At 40.1% G+C, this 21163-nt stretch overlaps 1 long non-coding RNA gene across 35 annotated transcripts in view; it reads left to right on the forward strand.

The window, feature by feature from the left end:
• LOC101947879 (uncharacterized) overlaps positions 1 to 21163 on the forward strand; it is an 88782-nt gene that overhangs the window by 615 nt on the left and 67004 nt on the right. For 25 of the 35 annotated variants that reach the window (XR_010592349.1, XR_010592355.1, XR_010592365.1 and 22 more), the window contains exons 1-3: positions 38 to 238; positions 552 to 710; positions 3850 to 4025. This is a non-coding gene — a long non-coding RNA (uncharacterized LOC101947879). Of the gene's footprint in view, positions 1 to 36; positions 354 to 551; positions 711 to 3849; positions 4026 to 18289; positions 18912 to 21163 lie in introns of those variants that run through there. The other 10 variants (XR_010592346.1, XR_010592345.1, XR_010592348.1 and 7 more) reach the window with 8 other exon arrangements.

Consider the following 21163-nt stretch of genomic DNA (forward strand, 5'->3'; position numbering starts at 1 on the left):
AGCTGGGTATATAAGCACTGGAAAGGTGGACTCGTTTCCTGATCAGAGGTTTCCCCCCGCCCCCCCAGACTCTGTGCAGCAGCCCCCCCCCTCTTTTTTTTTTTTTGCATGCGTGCTCTTGGTTGCATCCTGACCTCTACCTCAGGCTGACCCTTTGGAGGGGCAGGGGGGGGGGGAAGAGAAGAGAGGAAGGGCGGGAGATGGGAGACTTCTGCAGACACAGCCATTATGCATCAAGGTGTGCGGCAAGCTGAGCATGGAAGGTTGTCTCTCCTTAACTCCTGCTTCAACCTTCTATTCTGCCTGTGCTCTTCAGTGCTCTCTCTCTCTAGCGCTGTGTCTTAGCCTTAGCTGTAAGCTTTAAAGCTCTCCCTCCTTCCCTTCCCTCCCCCCCCCCCCACTAAGCCTGCGATGCAGCAGGAGGGATTGAGTTGTAGTGGTGCTTGTTGGAGGGGGTGTGTATGGGGGGGGTTGCCTCATAATTTTTTTTCTCTCCAAGTGAGGGCTAATACTATTACGGGGCCTGCTCTCTTTTTCCCTTCCTGCATTAGAGATTGGCTCTAAGGAGAAGGCTGACGGCTGCAGCATGAAGCGCATTATTACCTTGTGATTCCATGACCCTCCTCTATGCATCCCTAACTCTCGAAAGCTGATTCAGCTTTCAGCTAGTGCTCTGGTGACTCCACTGCTGCAACAGAATCTTCTAACTGGTATGTCTTTTCCCCCCCCCCCTCTCCTATCTGTCTTTCTTTTAACTGCACCAGCTCAGCTTGTTTTTAAACACTTTCCTGGCTAATGCAGGACTCGGTGCCCATCAAACTGGCCCAGGGACTTCAATGTGTGCCTCTGCTCTGTTGACTGTGTGTTTGTGTACAGAATGTGTGTTTTAATATGTGGGTGGGTTAGGAGACCTTTTTTTCTTGTTCTGCTGTGGCATACTCCGCATTTTTAAAAAACAAACTGCAGCGCAAGCTAAAGCCCTGGACTAGAATAATCTGAACTGAAATGTCAGAACTTGGACATGCAATCATTTTGCAAGGTTAAACCAGCCTTTAAATGCCTAATACTGATATGGGCTGGCTAATGACACCTGGGGGATTTTTTTTTTTTTTTAATACCCAGTAGCTGCGAGCTGAAATAATACCAACAAGAGCAATGCTGAAATGTGTTTAAACTTACCCTAAGTTGCCATGATCTCAACACTGCGGTGATTAACCATTGAAATGCTGAGTAGCGAGTATTAATTACAGACATGTGGGTTATGGACAATCAGAAAAGGAAAGTCAGAGGAAGAGAAGTTATATTTTCACTGCAAGGAATTTAAAATGCAGGTTACACTTCATGTGCCAATTGACTATTCTTGCTTCTGAAGCAAAGAGCTGACTGTGGTCATGACATTTTTTATTATAGTGGTGTATATATGCACACACCCATGCACACACATATAATGATAAATATCTATACATATATGCACAGTAGAGATATATTGCATAGTGTGTGTGTATATATATACTAATATACACATTATATAAATATATGTAATATGTAATATATATTATGTGAATACAATATATATTATATCTGTGTATATATAATAAGCCTATGTGTGTGTGTGTGTGTATGTATTAGAGATTGAAGAATGTACAATCATGTGTAATTGTATAGTCAGAAATCCTTGATTTGTGCTGTCATTTTAATTGCTGGGTTTCTCCTGAACTGATGATATCGTCTATGCCTCAGACATTTTTTGGAAAGTGACTCAATTTAATCTAAACTGTTCAGAACGGATTGCGGGCGGGCTTGGCTTGAACTAACACAAACTTCCACCTCATTTCAACGTCCTTTCTCACTTCTCCCCACTGCCCCCATGAATAAAGACCTTCTCCTGCATCTCCCATTCTTTGCAGCTCCAAAAAGTTCGGTGCTGTCCAGCTGCAGACAGAATTCTGTAAAATGACTAGACAAGTACATAGAGTCTGAGGCAAAGGAGGAAAGCCCTGTGAGCATGAACACATGTCATCCCTCCCCCCCCCTTCGTACTCTCCCCTCCCACATTTAACTTCACTTCCATTAGCTCAGGCTGTCTTCCTTGCTTTCATCAGCTCCTCATCTCTGCACTCCTCCTTTGTCAAATGACACCAACAATTTAGGATTTCCCTTTCCCAAGATTTGTATGCCCCCAATCAGCATGCAACATTTTCCACTCTGAATGAATCAACAGACAGTTAAACCAGCTCAGATGAGGGAGGGAAAGTTGGGTAACTGGAACACAACATGACCTGACGAAATGTAAAACAGGGGTGCGGATATTTTTTACTATGCCAAAAAAATTAAAAAGGGGCATTTTTGGAAAAACATGAATTTCCATGAAGACCCTGAAAGTGAATTAACAAAAATGAAATACACTTCCACCCAGGTGTTACTAGTATAAAACCAACTGCCACTTGCTGTCCTCAGCAAGACTGGATAAACTTGCCTTGACTTTTATAAGTCATTCGATAGGGGTTCTTTTCCTAATCTTTAGTTTTAAACCCATTACTTTTAAATACCTTATGCAAGATTCTCCTTATTATCCTTTAGTTGGTGTCCAATTCATCTTCAAAAGTTTGGGACTGTACAGGAGAGCATACATCAACATTTATTTAGGGAAAGCTAATGATATGTCGATTACAAATGTTTTAGAGGTCGAAGAAATTAAGTAACCATCCTTCTTCCCACACTTACATTTACTGTTGTTGGGACAAAGGAAAACAAAATTCAACTGAATGTCTCGGCCATGGAAAACTCTCCCTGAGTGTCTGATTTTTCCTGAAATCAGAGCAATCAGATGTTCATTCACACTATTGGTGTGTCTAATTCTCTCTCCTGCCTTAATTTCCCTGCAGTTGTGCATTCTGATAGTGTTACAGGTCCATCTCTCTTTTCTTTAGTCCCAAAAGGTTGAAATTTGCCTTTAAATTAGACAAATAACAATAAGTGATAAGTCAAACAAACAAAAAGGAATCAAAAAAAGATGTTAAACAAAATCGGACTAAAGCACGTGAGCAGTGTAACACGGCAGGAGTAAAGTGACTTCCAGGGCTTCACAGTAATTAACCTTCCGAAACACTGGCATAGTGGGACCGCTCTGTTTCTTTTCGGTGGTGATAGAAGTTGACTGGGAACTGGGAAATATTTACTTCCCAGTTCACAGTTATATTCTAAAATGCAGTGGAAAAACATCGATACAATTAAGTATTCCAAAGTGCTTAGTTTGCCACTTGCTAAGTTTACTTAAACCCTCTTTAAAGGGTTCATTAGAAGACTGTGAGAAACGGTAAAATTCATTAACACTAAGGCAGCCATTCTGCATTTGCCTGTAAATTGGTATTGATCTGCCGGCTCGGGCTAGGGGTAGCAGTCAAATGAAGCAGGTGAGTGGACAAGCTAAGCATACCATTACAGCAATGCTGAATGAGCATTAAGCGCCCCGTGTGACCTCCTGGTTTGCTTGATGCCTAAAGCCTGCCCATAATAGTCTCGTATTCAGTACAATCATCATTTTCAGCACTGCCACTCGGACCACATTGTTAGGGGAGCTTTAAAGCTCAGAGTGGCTGTGAGGCAATGAGGGAGAAGAGCGAGAGAGAGAGAGAGAAAGAAAAAAAAAAAGAGACCGACTGACTAATGCAAACAGGAGAAAGAGCCATACACACACACACACACACACACACACACACACACACACACACATCACACGCATGCAGAGGAGTTGCTTGAGGAGTAACTTGCAGACTTCCACTCTGGCCTATGCTTTCTGGCATCTACCTTTGGCTGCCCCATTCTGTTTTTTATTTTGCATATCTGCAGGTATGTTACAGGCATCTTCAGCTGTCATGGAGTTCAACTGGATGACATTTAAAATTTTTTTTTAAAGCCAACCCCCAAGCCCCAAAAGGCATGTCATTTCTTTCCGGGGTTTCGTATCTGCAAGGTAGTGTTTCACTTACAATGACCTGCAAAGGAAAAATCTCTGGAGTCTCTAGGTAAGATCCTTTCTTCTTCTTATGTTTTAACCCCAACTAATTGATAAAAGCAATTCTTTGTCTGTAACTGATGACTTTTCTAACCCTGGCGAATGGAACAGGCAAGCTTGGTGTTGATTTGTAAGTTATCTACCAGACATCTGATTTTTTTGGGTGGTATATACCCCAAATTGGCTGCGGTTGTTTCTAAATCCTGGGATGGAAACAATTCAGGTTTTTTTTTCTAGTCGCTTTGGAGAAAAAAGAAAAGAAATCCCTCCAGTAAGATATATATATATATATATATATAGAAAGAGAGAGAGAGAGAGAGAGAGATTTCTCTGATTTTTTTTCGTAGTTGAAAGTTTCGGATTTCAAATGAAATATCTACTTTTCAGGTGAACTGGATGGGATTTCTGTTTTCTTTTGCTTCCCCCCACAGCCCCCCATCCCATTTATGTGAAAATGAAGCATTGTAAGGGGCAAATTGCCAGATTGCTCAGACTTTTTGTCCAATGTAGTGTCCATTTCTATTCTCGGTGACAAAAAATCAGAAACCTGCAGGGAGCAGCTATGGATTATTGGAGATTAGTCTGAGGTGGGGAAAGTGTGCGTGTGTGTTGCCGGAGGAAAGAGAAACTCTGCTATTTTAAATTGAGCCTTAACTGAACACTCTTGGGATGTGAATTCTGAATCAGCGCTATTTTCTCCTGTGAACATATAAATGCACATATTGAAACTACCTGCTTGAGAGACATACTTCTTTATATGCCCATATGAACCTGGCAAGCTATGGAATGTAAAGAAGTATGTATTTCAGGTGGGGATCATTCTCAGTGGAGCAATGTGTGACCCAATGTAAAAAAAGGGAGAAGGACAGACAGAAATTTGTTTAAATGCCTGACATGGCAGACTGACCGGGGAGTCTATTGATGATCTTGTTCCAGTGCGTGTATTGTTCTGTCACTTTGCCTGTGTCAGCAGGTGGAAATGCTCATCAGGACATTAAATATTCAATATGCTGACTGCGGCATGGGCTTTGAAAGGCAACGCCAGAAGAAAGCTTGCTGTCCACTTGTGTTTTTTAACAAGGGTAGAGGCCAACTGCTCTTTTTTATTTGTTTGTACCTCCCCCCCCACCTCAAAAAAAGTAGATTAGATGCCAGCAAAGCAGACTGAGCTTGAAATTGAGAAAAGAGAGAAAGGGATTGGATAGGAGAATAGAGGGGACAGAGAGAGAGAGAGAGAGAGAGAGAGAGAGAAAATACAATGATTCTGCCTTAGCTGTGCAGTATTTTAGATCTACATTAATGTACAAACTAAGTTCTCATGTTTAAAAGCAGCAGGAAAAGATATCCTAATCGTCTTTATGATGAATTCAATTAACAGCCATCAAAACAATTTAAACGTAGCTAAAGCACAAGCAGCCCTAAATATGTGCATATATTTCCCCCAAAAGAATAATAAAATTAGCAGGCTTGAATTCGGGAAGTCTTATTAGGCTTTTAAACATTTTTTTTTACACTGTACAACAAAATGCATTTGGTTATTTTTCTGCTCTTCTGAAATAATGGTTTAAGAAGTGAATCAGGACGAAAGAAAATAGCGCTATATATTGGATATTGGACATATGTAGAAGTAATCCCTTATTTGTTTAGCGATTTCATTCGAAAAGTATCCTCGCACTTCCAAACCCAACCCGCCTCCCCACAAAAGTGCCTAACGCAGATTTTTTCTTTTGTTTTAAACTTCATCAAAAGTATTTTTCCTCCCCCAAAGTTAACCAAATCTCAACTAGTGGTGCTATCGGAAATTAACCTGAAACATTTTGCTTTAATAGAATGATTTGCCTGCTGGTTAACACCACCTTCGATTCACTTTACTGCTAACATCTCCTTTGATAGAGTCCTGGCAACTTGCTATCCATAGGCTGGGGGTGGTCAGGCAACCAACAGACATTTAGTTTTGGAATTAGTAGAGCGTTGCGTGTTCTAATGGCCCAGAAGAGTAAGCGAGATACTGAATTTGGATTTTGCAAAAGTCCTTATTCTATTCAAGGCAAGCACCGTTGTCACTTGTTACATGTATGCTAAAGGGGATTTAACTATAAGCAGGAGTTCATGAATAACTGGTTAGAAAAGGCAGGCTGCATACCACTGAGGTTTTATACCATATATTATTCAGTAGATATTAATTTTTTTTAATAGTAAATGCTATAGAAAGGCAGAAAGGGTTTAACTGTAGCTGACTAAGACAAGTGAAAATCTTTTTATTGACAAAGTTTCATTAAAAAAAAAGACTTTACACTGAATGAAAGTGAAACTGAGCTAACTTCATTTCCACCGTGTAGGGCTGAGATACATGTAAGGGACCAGAAAGAGCACCTGTTATAGTTCAAAGGGGTGTGGTCCTTCTGGCCTTGGTATTTTTTTAAATCATGTGATCTTTGCTCTTTAGGAGAATCCCACTCCTGACAGGCCCTTGGGAGCCTGCAACAGGTGCAAGTCCCCACAATAAACTGTTATGGTTTTTCTGCCAGAAGGGATGACCTTTTGGCATGAATGACAGATTCCCTGTATGGGGAGGGGGAGTGAGGAGACTCATGTTCTTCACCTGCTGATATGCATTTCGCTAGGGGCCCCCAAGCTGCTTAACCAGGCGCGTTTTAAAAAAATATTTCCCTTGTTGCAGTAGATGTGGGGAGGAGCCCATCATTCCCCAAACACCAAATCATTTAGTAAGCAGGGAAGCAATGTCCTGACAAAGTTTGCCTAGTCTGCAATTCCACCAACGAAGGCAGCGGCCACTGGTGGAATTACACGGGGAAGACATCCGAACCCGCTAAGCCATCTCACAGAGGCAGCAGCTCCTTCCCCAGACGAAGTCCATGTTAGACATTAAAGAGGTTGTGTTTAAATAAAGAGACAAGGTGTGATGAGGTAATCTCTTTTATTGGACCAACAGAAGTTGGTCCAATAAAAGAGATTACCTCATCCACCTCGTGTCTCTAATATCCTGGGACTGACGCAGCTACAACGACACTGCATGTTTAAATAAAAGCACTAGTGTTATGAAAATATATTTAACTGAGCAGTAAAACTACAGATCATAGGCTTGGTTGCAGCTTCCCCTTATTGTAAATCACCTACATTAGCCTGATCCACGGAATTAAAAATGAGAGAGATTCTCAGTGTCACAGATAGAAAACAAATTTTACCTTTCTGTTGCTACCATTTTCCTCCCAGCTCAGGTTTCACTAAAACTTTTCCGATGCTTAGTGTTGCTCTTGTGCTTAGGGACACTGGTTCTGATTTACAATAGGTACCTGCATTCCTAATACCATTTTTACCTACTTTTTCCCTCTTTAAATTAATAGGCTTGTTAATCCTATGGAATTACTAATATGAGGAAGTAACTAAGCATTCAGATTTATTTTTATGTAAATATTTTGGAAGCTATAATTTTAAGCGACGCCTTTGCGGTATTTTAATATCTTGGCAGAAGGAAAATGAGTGGAGGGGAGATAAAGGCATGGGGTGATGTGCTTTAAGGAGCAGCATACGGTAGAGTATAGCTCAGCGATGAGGCCTTCTGCTGTAGCTCTGCTAAATGCCCAAATCTGGATCTTAACTTTGCTGACGTCCATTACAATTCCCTCTTGTCCCCACTTGATTCCCTGTAACAATGCAAATGACCTTTGCGGTCCCTTCTAACCCTTTGATTCTATGATTCCATCTCTGTGCTTCTTAACACAGCCTCATGGAGAGCACACGAGAATGAAAAGCATATGGTACTGAGTGAACATCAAAAGTTGAGCTCCGGTCCTGTGCCCATCCAAGTTAAAGGAAGGGGGAGCCTGCCATCAACTTCAGTGGGAGACGGATTGGGCCCCAGGTCCTTGTAAAAACATTAGGCTACTCTCACTGCCTGGTTGATAGTTCTTTCTTTAATTAAAATTGTAACAGGCCCCATCCCTGCAGAACTCATCAATTGAAATGAAGATTCACGTTATTTCCATTTTGTTCTCTATACAAGAGAGATTTGTTCCCATTTTTCCAGTCCAATCTAAGTTTGTTCCTAAGAATCCCTCCGCAGTTCATGTTAGGCAAGTAATTCTATTGGAACCAGATGGGAAATTCAGGTGCTGTCATCCAAATAGCAAATTGAGGATTGTGAAATGCCAGTTGTGGAAACAGTAGCTTTGAGAATTATAAAAGCCGTAAATCCAGTGGACCAAATTAGTTAAAATTTTCCTATACTATGCCTCACAAAATCCAGCCATTTTAGAAATGAATTTTCCGCATGTAAGCGAAACCATCCCCGGGTATAAAATGGCTATTTTGCACACACTCAAGAGAGCACAAGGACGATTTGTGACGTACAATTTTCCCAGTGGGTGTTTAGGTTTTGTTTGTTTGTTCATGTTGATGGCAAGTGATTATAATTATTATTATTTTATATATTTAGAGCAGGTGGCCAAATAAATTTCAGTACCCCCTTCTAAAAAAAGTCTGTTTGCAATTCAAGTTTAATAGTGCTTTCATCAAGCGCAATAAAGCATTTTATTGCACAAGTATTTCAAAGCATGTGCTGGCCCTGGTAAAAGCATTAGTAAAGGGGTGCATCAGCAATCTCATTTAAAACTGTCGACCCAATGTGAAAAATGGTGCGTTGAAGAATAAACTGCTATTAAGCATGATTAGATTGACCTGCAGGACAGATATTTTAGCTGCTGCAGCACAAGTCGATCAAAGTGAGCATAGCTTGGATTGCAAATTTTTTTTTTAATGCCCTAAATTAAAAATGAAAGAGCCTTAGAATATTTAGGACCAGAGCGTGACTTTGGGGATGAGATTTGTGCATTTGATTCAAAGGTTTTTTGCAAGGCAGGGAGAGGGGGAAATGTATTAATTGCTGCCACTTTAGCATAAATTGAAAGTATGTTACTCAGATCAACCAATCAAAAAAGAAATTGTGCTGACTCAGGGTTTGGACTAGTCTGCACGTCTGATTGCAGAAAAGATCAGTACTGCACTGCAGTATCTCTCCCTTCCTTTGACACCAGCCTAGCTGGGCAGGGCTTCCCTTGTGTTTCCCAGGACTGGTTTAGGCCCAGAGCAAGAGAAGGCCTTGGAAAGAAAGAAAGAAAGAAAGAAAGAAAGAAAGAAAGAAGCCTTTGTGAGCCCCAAGCTGATAATTATTCTTTTCAGTCAGTTAGCAGGACCTCCCATCATAGGTTTGAGGACAAATGCAAATGGCATGAATTGCTTAGGATATATTTTTAAAAAAATAGTTCCACCACATCATGTATCTAATAGTGACTGAGGGTGCTCTGTCAGGATAAGTATATTTGCTTATTGTTTGATCCCCCTGAAAGCTTAGAACTGCCTTTTAAATACACCAGTTGCTGTTCCCTTTTAGTGAATGCTAGTAGGGTTAATCTTTGCAGCCTGGTATTGCAGTGGTTCTCAAAGTGGACAGCTACATTTAAAAAAAGTATTTCCATTGGACTGTACAAGGTTATTGATAGAGAAATGGAGTCTAGTGGTTAACGGAGGGCGCTGGCAATCTAGAAGTCTTGACTTCTATCATCGACTCTGACACTCATGTGTGTGGTCTTTGTCATTTAAAACTCTCTGCCTCAGTTTCCCCATCTGCAAAACAAGGTGAATAACATTTATGCACTTATCTCTGTAGAATTGTTGAAGTTTTGTTCAGATAATGGGCCAAATTCATTCGTGGGTCTAAACACCATCTGAGTTAATGAATTTATATCAAGGACAAGTTTGATCCATTGCTAGTTAAGTGCTTAAAATACCAGCTCAATACTAGAGAGACAAGGTTGTCTCTTTCATCAACAGAAGTTGGTCCAATAAAAGATATTATCTCACCCACCTTCTCTCTCTAGTATTGAGCTGGTATTTTAAGCACTTAACTAGCAATGGATCAAACTTGTCCTTGATATAAATTCATTAACTCAGATGGTGTGTAGACCCACGAATGAATTTGGCCCATTATCTAAATATCTCCCATTATTTTTTATTTTGGGACCGACATGGTTACAACAACACTGCATAGCTAACTACTAAGTATTATTATGTAAAATATCATTCACCGCTACTGCAAACCCATCCACACATACGTATCCACAATATATATGATATACTGACATGTTTCAGTTTACCATTGCACTGTGTATTAAACAGAGAGTGAAATCCTGGCTCCACCTAAAATTAATGGCAAAACTCCCATCGACTTCAGTGGAGTCAAGATTTTATCCAGAGTAGCATTAGCCATATTCAGGCATTCCAGGACAATAGGCTTTTTAAAGATAAGCCCAAACCCTAGTCTGTAGTGATTTTACAAAGCCATTTATGGGACATCTGACTCACTTCTACCTGTACTAACCACATCTAGCTGGTGTAGTGCGTGTGTAACCCACACACCTCCCGGGTGTGGTGTTCTGTCCCATCTAGTGGCACTGAGACCACGTAAGAGAGAAAGAGATTAATGAGTCTGCACTACAGCCTTAGCTAACAGCCAGTTGGCTTTTGGCTCATGCACTAAGCGCCAGAGGTCCCCAGTTCGATCCTGCTCTCAGCTCCAGAGGTCCCTGGTTCGATCCCGCCCACAGTCTGTTGGTGTTACACAGGCATGAAGCCTGGTATGGCTCCTAGAAATGGCTCAGCATGCACAGGAAGGAGAGTAGGCCCAACATAGCCTGGGTTGTTCAAAATGATCCAAAGAGTCGGGTTTGACTTTAGTGTCTAATGGAAGAATTCCATTGCTGCAGGAGAAAGAGAACGCAAGGAGCCAACGCTGACTTCGCAAAGCAGTTCAGAGAGTGAGCAACGATTTTTGTCATGAAGCTTATGCACTTGGAGTTGTGCCGCCTTATTTGTCCCCAGTTTTCAGACTCTCAAGTGCCTCTTGCCAGTTTGTGTGCAACAGAGCAACGTGGCTTTTGTCCTGTGATTTTTCTGAAGCTAAGGAATCTGTGTAATGCAAGTGCTTTCTTTCCATGGCCTTGCAGCACATAACTTCTAGGGTGTTTATACTCTACAGATATAGATGCATATGCAGATCAATTCACATCTTCTTTTATCTTGCCTTCAATCTAAAGATATGTTGTTTCAAATAGCATACTTTTAAAAGTTTTTTTGTAAGTCCTATTAAATCTAATCTACAATTTTAGCCCTATCTTTAGCAGTATTAATTATGTAGAGCTTCAACACCCACTCCACTATGTACACGTATGGTAAGTATATACACATAGTAAATGACAGATGTGTATTGTGTATGTAATTTTTATACATATGCACAAATGGAGCCGATGCAGAGAACAAATGTATTTTTAATAATGAAGGAATTACTATTTTCAAGGGGAACTCAACAGCAGAAGTTTTCAGCAATCAGATCATTCACCAACAGCATTCTGAAGGAAGGGGATACATAATATTTTGTCAGGCCAATTGACATCCTGAACAGATGCAGGGCTTTTTATTGTTGTTGAGGGTTTTTTTTTTTAATAAAGCACGGTGCTGTGTTTGCAAGTTGTTCGCCATGCCCAGATATGGCCAGTATTTGAAAGTGTGCCGCTATCTAAAAAAGCCCAGAGGCCATCTGATGAGTCCAAGGGGACTACAGAACAGCTGATATAAATAGTCCTCATTCTCAGCTGCCCTTCTGGTGAAACTGTATTCAGATGTCATCTGGGCAGTCAAGTAGTGCAGGCCTCCTCGTGATAACCAAACGCAGACGTGCAATGCGATCAGTGATCAAACAGCTGTAAGAACACGAGCCACTCCTGCGAAGGCCTTACATAGGCAAGTAAAACACAGGCATTTCAGGAGTCGGCTAATGCGACAGGAGCAGGAATCTGGTGACCTAACAGCAACCAAGAATAAAGTTCATTTTGAAGGCTAGGACACCAACTGTCAATCTCAAAAAGTCACTCTTTCTACTTTGGAGGCATGACTTTGCCTTTCCCTTTTTAGCCCATTGAGTTTAAATTAAATTTGCAGGGAGAGAGCAAGGGACAACCCTCACACAGCAGAAACTGAAACAGTGTAAGTGATTACTGAAGTAAACAAAATAAGGCATTTGATCCCATTAAGAGGTCCAGTCCTGCTCCCTTTGAAGTCTGTGGGAGTTTTGAATTAAATCTTAAATTTAGTCCTGGTAAGCAACATTTTTAAACTCCCCATCCCAAAGAAGAAATAATAAATAAATAAATAAACAATAACCGCAATAATAATCTAGAGACATCCAATTGATCAAGATAAATGGCAAATAATGAATAGCACTTGTGGATTTGATTTATAATATAGTCATGTCTAGATATAGATATATACAGTATGTAAGTATGAGACAGACAGATTCCTTTGTATAAATCTAGGCAGTAGGGGCCTTAACCAGGTCATCAAAGGAAGCACTGACTTTTGCTTGAATGGGACTCGGATTGGAGTCCATAGCCTGTTTGAATGGAATGGGGGACATGGAATTTATGTGGATACACAGAGGGCTGGCTAAGAGGATGAGATTTTTATGTAGATGATGCATTTGGGGGACACAACTGAAATGTACGTCAATCTGTTCATGAGAAATTCTGTTGAAGGATGAGCATGGGGAATGTAAAGGCAGAATAAGTTGGGGGAGAAGGAGTAAGATTTCTTACCCTTCTTTTGTTTAGACTATATAATTATTTCAATGATATAACCAGCAAAGAATATCATACTCTTGTTTTCGATCTGAAATATTTAGCACATGAAAAAAGACTGTCAGAGAATGCATTGATGAAGATATACCAAAAATAACACCTCTCAGTAGCACACATTGCATAACCCTAAGCGGTCAGTAAGGGAAAGAAAAAAATAAATACCTGAATACCCTTTAGATGTGAAATGGTATTTTCTTATCTAGGAATGTGTTAGTTATTAATTTAATACACAGTGTTTGTCCCTTCTCTTTTTCTTCATTGGTGTCAGGGCTCTGATGCACTTGTGAGCAGAAACATATTTCTTTCTCTAAATGAAACCAGGTTTTTACTGAAGTCCTAAGACACAAAAAAAATCTATCTTGCCATTTCTGCAAAGAACAGCAAAAGTAGCCCTCGCCTGGCTGTTTTCCCCGCACTCTGTCCCCCATGTTCATTTGGTCTATTTGAAACCGAATTTATTCCTAGGAAAGCCCCCATCAATTTCCTTTACTCGTTTGGTGACAAGTTTATTAAAAACCCGGGCAACTGTGTATTAAACTTTTATCAGTGTTGCGAAAGAATGCATTCTTTGACTAGTTATGGATTGAGCCTTAGCATTTCTTGTGCCATACTTTGGCTGAGTCAGCACAGCAAACACAAGCTACTATCTATTTTTTTTTCTGACGAGCCCTTCCTTAAACGACGTAAGTAACAGTGTCTGATGATGGTAAACGGATTAGGGGGTGGATAAACGCAGACATATTTCCTTGATGGGCTGTGATTCTTTGCTATTTATGTGAACAATAAATGCAAACAAGTCAAATGATAATTGTAATACCCCATGATATCTGAACTGGGTCTCTATTAAATGTATTAGTAATGCAGTGAAACTTCTTAGACCAATTTTACCAGGTTTGGCTTGATATCTCTTGTCTATGGGTGTACTGTAATGTTATGGGCATAGCTGCGTGATATAGGAACTTTGCTCATTTACTTTAGTCATAAGATTAACAGAGGAAGGACCCAATATGTTGCACAAACAGTGTTAAAAATAAACTAGAATCAAATAACCTAGTTTCTGTTTGGTCATGCAACCGAGCTTTTAAATGTTGAAAGAGCCTTGAAAAATAGTTGGTATGAAGGTTTTTGAACTGACAAAACAAAAGACATGAGGAAAAGAAGCAAGTGTATAGTTTAAAACCAGAATTTTTGAACCAACAAACAATCCCTCTGATCTCACAAACAGCATATTTCTTTACCTGTGACAGCGTTCAAGGATTTTTCAGTTCTTAAACAGGTTTGCTGGAATAATTTGTCAAGTATAACAGGGAGTTTTCTGTGTGGCGGAGAATCATTTGTCACAACACACAGTAGTGCACCAAAGCAATCCTAAAAGCTCTGTGCAACTCCATAATTAGATGAGAGTTAACATATGTGTATTAGATAGATCGTCATTCATGTTATAGGATACATCAGAGCAGGGGACTGCCAATATTGTGCTGTGCATAAAGTAGGCAGTGCGTATTCTGGGCAAATACATCTTACTCTGGGAGTTTATCTACATCACCATTTGCTCCAATTATAACTAATTGGACACATATTGCATTTTCATAGCATCTAATTTTCTATTGATTTTAACAGGACTGCTGGTGTTTTGTAGTATACAGCCGTATGTGGTATCAGTGGTTGTTTAAAAATGCTGAATACACTGCCCTGGATAGGATTACGCAATCAGCAGATATTTTAAAACCTCTTTAATTGTTTGGTTCATAAAATGCACCAACTGTATTAGGGACCAGCTTCGTTCTCTTTTAGTACCCTAGAATAGTATTGCAATTGCGGAATCCAACAGATGCAGCTTCAGGAAACACATACATATTGCTGCATTTCAGATCAATGACTTCAGAGTTTTCTCCATTACATTTCTAAGGTCTACGTATTTAGGCACCAGAACACCTCAGAGAAATATGACCATTGTAGAAGGGGCACTGCTGCTAATCTCTCTCTTACATTAGAGATGTATCTGAAACATAGCATTTGCATCAAATCCAGACTGTGAACTCCTTGCATTTTTTGGGTGGATTAGCTCTGCGTTTGAATGTGGCCCTTTACTTACACTGGGCCCTGTAGCAAAATTTGGATCCAGATCTGGATATTCAGATGCAAGATTTTGATTCAGGCCTATCTCTGTCTTAAACATTAATAAGAGACAAACTGGCTAATATTTTTTCCATAGTAGGTTTTGTTTGCTTTATTCTTCATGGTGCCAATTGATATATACCATAGTAACAAGGTGTAACATCCAAATAAACGTGGACTCTCAAATTATCAATTGCATTTAAGCAAATAACCACTGCAGCAGGATTGAAACAATTGTCCTCTGTTTAGCATCATTGCAGAAATAGGATTTTAAAGTTCTCTCTAGCCCAAAGAATAGAGAAGGAAGGAAGGTGGCATCTCAGCAAAGTATTGTCAGTGTTGTACATTTTTACCTTAGAGGCACAAAACAAGCTTGGAGTATATTTGTATATTGGTATTAATTACTGGGACATAGAGCAGTTAGGGGACGGATCGCTCAGTGGTTTGAGCATTGGCTTGCTAACCCCAGGGCTGTGAGCTCAATCCTTGAGGGGGCCATTTAGGGATCTGGGGCAAAAATCTGTCAGGGATGGTACTTGGTCCTGTTGTGAAGGCAGGGGACTGGATTTGATGACCTTTCAAGGTCCCTTCTAGCTCTATGAGGTATATAATTATCTCCATATAATAAAAATTGACAGTGATTGTGTTTTGGAGATACAATGTTAAACATGGGGTTGTGGTAAGTTTGTTCTTGCTTTGCTGTCTTTGTTAGCCATAAGCAGAAACCTCATTGTGTTTGTGGGAGACAGGTGAGTTCTACAGAGATGTGTAAGTTAAATATACATATTATTAACTTCAGGTAATAGTCTTGGTTTGAAAGACTCCGTAGCAAGTGAGATGTCTGCAACTACTCTAGTCCCCCCAAGTGCTTTTTAATAAGTTCAAATAAAATCTAAGCAGAAGATGCATGTGCCCTGTCTGTGCTGTACTTTTGGGGGTTGTATACTCGCATTTTAAAAAGAGATGTTAAGAAAATGCAGTACAATCTTTCTATTATATGTGATTTAAATCTATTATAATATGATTAATATTTGACAGCTGTAAGGAAAAAATAACCAGTTAGTTTATAGTTTATGGCTTGCAAATTACACTTTGTGCAGAATACAGCAACTGGGGCATTGATTTAAACATCCTTGCAAAGATACAATGCAATCAAATTGAATCATCTGCAGTAGAGGTATGGGCCCTTTGGTGAAAAACCAACAAAGTGAGAGATAAGAGGCTCTCTGTGTTATCAAAGGGCATTTCATTTTTGGGAAATTCCTTCAGATTTAGCAACATTTGGATAGAAATCAAATAACACATTAACTTGTGGGAGAGAAAAAAACCTTCTAAGGCTAATTACTAAGGGGATGTGCACTTCATTAAGATAAAGCTGTAGAAAATCAATGTTCTGTATTGTTGTTTTTTCCTTTTGATTGGATTTTAGAATGATAAATTGTTAATGCATTTGATCTAAAAATGATTTGTGTATTCAGATGAAGACCAACAGTACTTTGTCTCATTTGGCCTTTTAGCTTGTAATGAGAATGGCTTTGAGGGGTGTTCATTTTTCAAAAGGGGTTTAGACTGGACTATCCAGTAGTGTAGCCAGGCTCACTCCTAGAGTCAGAAGGATGGCCCCAGTACAATGGTTCAATGCAGGCTAATTCTATTGCATGTCGAATCTTCTGCTTCATTAGGAATATTGACAATTTGTGATAAATTCTTGAGCTTCCCTGTGCTGTCTATAACACATCTGTATTAGACTATCGAGACAAAGGCAGAAAGCTCTTCAAGATAGAAGATCTTTTTGTATTACCTCCAGGTGACACTCACCTCAGTATCAAAGGTTCTGTAACCTGGTACATTTGTGTACCCTCCTGAGCATAAGTATTAGCACAGGGATGCGTGATCCAGTGCTGCAGCTCTTCTCTAATGGCTGCTTTCAGATAACATTCCCATAACATCAGTGGAACGTCAGGGCGGACCGGGTCCAGCCAGTCGCACGGCATGTCTTAAATGCGCTGCTGTCAACAGCTTACACAGTTTGTTGCATGCTGAAACATAATGCCCGTGCCTGTCACGATTTAGGTTGCATGCTCCTTGAAGCATTGTTAACTGAAGGCATTTCCTCCCCACTCTACCACCAGTAAATAATTCCTTCCCCCCCCCCTACAATTAGCCAAAGGATGAGTTTAATACTTCCATGTCTTCTCTGTCTACGTTTATTTAGTTCCTTGACTTGATTATCTCTTAAAATGGTTCCTAGAGATAACTTGATTTAATTAATTGTAGAGCTCTTCTTTAAAAGCTATTCTCTCTTTCCTCCGCCCTCTTCCCCCCTCCCATTTATTTATAGGAAGCTTAGAGTAACGGTTTTGAGCAGTTAAGTGATCTATGATACTTACAGATACAACTCAAAGCCTGTATTGGTGAGCTGTAATGCTGGCCCATTTGTTATATTTCTACATGCAGTGGTTCTAAGCACAGGCATTATTCTCCTGTTATCAATTTGCACAGTTGGTGGACTGCTGCAACGTCACCTTTCCCTTACTAAGCTTAAAAATTCTTTACATATGTTAGACAAAGATATATGCAATATTCATGTTTGGCACCCCCTCCCCCCCAATAAAACTGATTTTATTGTACAGCACATCACAGACTGTTAATTCTGCAGAGCCTTGTGAGACAAATCTCTCTCAGGTAGCTGAAACATAACTTCCATGCTTGCAATTTGGGCAAACAGCATTTACCAGCACTAAGTATTGTATAGTCCTCAGAACTTGCTTTATTTCTGGTTTCCCATCCTGATTCCTTACCCCTTTTCAAACAACAAATCAAAGGGAATAGAAGGTTGCCATGAAACAATAGCTGTTTTCCTTTTTGCTCCTCTTTTTTACTTCCCTTTTCATTGCTCTCCTTTGGTTAGTTGCAGGTGGCCAAACTCCCCTGCCGCCCCGCCCCATCACTTGTCTCAAGCAGATATTAAACATATCGAAAATCCTGCCTTTAATGCCAAGTTACAAGCTAATGTGGATTGGTGGGTACCGAGACAGAGGTTGCTAACCCCTGGAAATGTTTAGGCCCATCTGCTGAGGAACATTCCTGAGAGAAGATGTCCTATCCAACCCCAAACTGTTCAATCACAGGATGACTCACAATAGTGAGTGACATTGCACATGTTCTACTGGCCTCTGTAGCCAGTACCTACAGGTCATCCTTGTGAGCAGCAAAGCATAAAACAGAAAGGAGAACAGCAAACAATAAAACATTTAAAGGAAGAAAGCGTGAGGTGGGGGATTTAAGTACCCAGATTAAGCCCATGGCCTTTACTTATGTTGGAGCCTAATAGTATTTTAGCTCTTGAAGAAGAAGAAATTAAATAATGGGTTTAAAAGTGCGATGGCCCGGAGGTTATTATGGCAGAGTAGGAAGGCCACTACTTCAAATTATCTATTACATTCAGACCCACTGTTCAGACCTAGCAGCTAAGAAGCTTAAATAAATCCCGACGGCCTGAAAACGAAGCTGTTTGAACCAGGGCAGCAACCAGACGAGGTCCAGGCGGCTGTGAAGGAAAGAGTCCTGAGGAATCGCCCTTTTTGCTTTCCATGAGCCATGAGGCCAAATGCTTTGCTAAAGCTGGTAAAATGGAACCAAATCAACTGTTCAATGGATTTGGTCCCCTTCAACCAGCTGTAGCTGTGCATTGATCACTCAGACGCAGCTCGAAGGATTAAGTACTTGAACTGGACCAAGACAACTAAGGTAGCAGAAGACAAATGGCCACCTGGACCCTGTCGATAAGGAAATGATGATGACTGGCGCCTGCAGATCTATCCCCCTGACTCTAAACTGGTGGGCTGAACCTGAGTCATTATGCGGTTGCCAGTCAATTCCGTGTAACCGAGACCCCCTCGAGATTGATAATCTCAATCTTCCCACTGTATTGATCTGAGCTGTAATTCAGAACTGTATATTTGAACTGCAAATGCTGCATTTTCACATGTATGCACTGAAGCCTTTCATAGAGCCCCATGCCTTGATGGTCCATCTATTGTGATGATGAATAAACATTTTGATGCTAAGTTCCCTTGTCGGTATTTTGTACTGTGTGATAAACTGATCATTCAGCAGGCTCTCGAAGAAATGTATGCTATATGGCCAATGCAGCTAGATGCAAGAAATGAGCTACAAAATAAAAGATATGTTCTCAATGTCCCCAGACTGGTAAATATCCACAGCTTGTATAATCAGTGCAGCCACATGTTAGGTTTGAGAGTTTATGATGTGGAGCAAACAAATATGCTCCAATAATGGTCCTTTGTTTCTCTTTGTTCTTTAAGTTGACCTCATGCTCTTAAGGATTTGGTGTAAGATATAAAGTACAATCTGGCCATAATGAGCATTGATGTTATGCTAATAACTTAAAGAAAATCACTCACTTGCTAATATAATGATGGGTGAGAAAGTAAGCCAAGCATCATCTTTTCCAAACTTTATCATAAATCTACAGGACTATCACAAGCTACAGATACTGCTGGTGCAATGGGCCATTAATACCCAAATTCTGATGTGAGATCATATATTTTCCTCATTTTGGGATACTCAGGTCAAATTCTCTGTTGCCGTAATTGAGTGCGCTGCTATTAATTTAAATGCAGTTTTGAGTGCTTTCACAAGGAAAGAATTTGACTCGCTTTAGCCCAGATTTAGGCCCAGATTCTGAAACCTACATGAATGATCTACCAGAAGCCAGTGGGATGTTTGCTGGAATCTCACCTTAATTTGTAAATTACGTTCAAACTCATGTGTATTTTTATATGATGAGAAATTAGGGAGCAATGTTATTAAATTAGAGCCCACACCTCAAGTTAAAAAGCAAAGTTCTGTTTCTGTCATTATTAAAAGACCCATTTTGTTAGCATTTTGGAGGTGTTCAAAGATACTCGAGGAAATCCTGACCCAACTGAACTCAATGAGATTTTTGCCATTGACTTCAATAGGCTCAGGATTTCACCCATTGTTTCTTCTTTGAAAATCAGTTAAACTGAAGTACCACTCACAACAGGTAGAGAAAACTAGATCCTCCAGCTAACCTTCTTGGAAAATAGCAGCCAGATTGACTCACATTCTGAAAAGCCCGGTCAAAAGGCAACAATAACAAATTTTACTAAACATGACTAGTAACGATATAGCGGCTATACAGTGAAAACATGTTCTGCAATAAGGTAATCTTTTGTTAGAAATGGTTGCTGTATACTGGAAATGACAATGGTGTCGTGAAACTAAATTCCCATGGAAACACTTTGAAAATGTAGGTATAAACTTGTTTGGTATTCCCCTCCCGTCCGCCCCCTGCAATTAGCTGGTAATTATTAGCAAATATGCCAGCAGGGATAACACAGTGCATCAGAGCTGATTAGAAATATTTACATTTATTTTTTTAAAATGAAAAGATATAAAGCAATGCATCAAAAATAGGAACATTTTTATCCTCATAACGTGAGCTAGGTTTTTTTAAAGACACACAAAAAAGAGGCTTTTTCATCATGCAACAAATTGCAGAACACCAAGATCACATACCATGAAAATGCTTCAGAGAAGGATTTCCCTATGGAGTAATGAAAAACAACAGGATCTTACGCATCCTATTATTGGTGGCTGGAGACATCACACATACACCCCTGGGTAAGCAGTTTGCTCAATGGGAAGTGACCAGGCTGTACTGGATTGTAAACTGAGTTAAGCAATGCCAGCCGTTCCCTAGGCAAAATATGCTGCCCTTCATCTTTGTACCTTCAGTTTGCAGACACAAATAATTGTGTCCACAGTTTTTCCACCAACAGCCATTTGCATTGCAACTTAGAATTAATGTCAATGTACAAACACCTGAGTGAGCCCTCAAATTGGGCCTCAGATAATTGTGCAGATGCAGGAATGAAACGTGGTTAAGGCTGATTGAAAATGTAGCTCTCTGAATTGCCTTCACAACATCCCAGAGCCACTCAGTCAGGGTAGCCACTGAAACAGTAATTTAACCCTGCTTCAACATCTACTAGCATCACCTCAAGGCTGTGTTGCTGCCAAGCAAGGAGCACAGATTCAGAAACAAGGAAGGACAGGAAGAACAACAACAAGGAATATTGAAGGGAAAGGGAATCCTCAAAATTAGTCCCTGTTTGCAGACAGTCTAGGCTGTGAATGATATCAAGACTCTAGAAAGAAAAGAGAGAGTAAGAACAGATGCTTCCAGCAAAGAGTGTACTGGGTTTTCAAAATATTACTTCCCTCCCTCCCTCTCTTCTCAATCTGGGTAATTCTCTCTAATTCCCATGGG

The sequence above is a fragment of the Chrysemys picta genome, chromosome 13, assembly GCF_011386835.1.
Source record: "Chrysemys picta bellii isolate R12L10 chromosome 13, ASM1138683v2, whole genome shotgun sequence".
Taxonomy (NCBI): domain Eukaryota; kingdom Metazoa; phylum Chordata; order Testudines; family Emydidae; genus Chrysemys; species Chrysemys picta.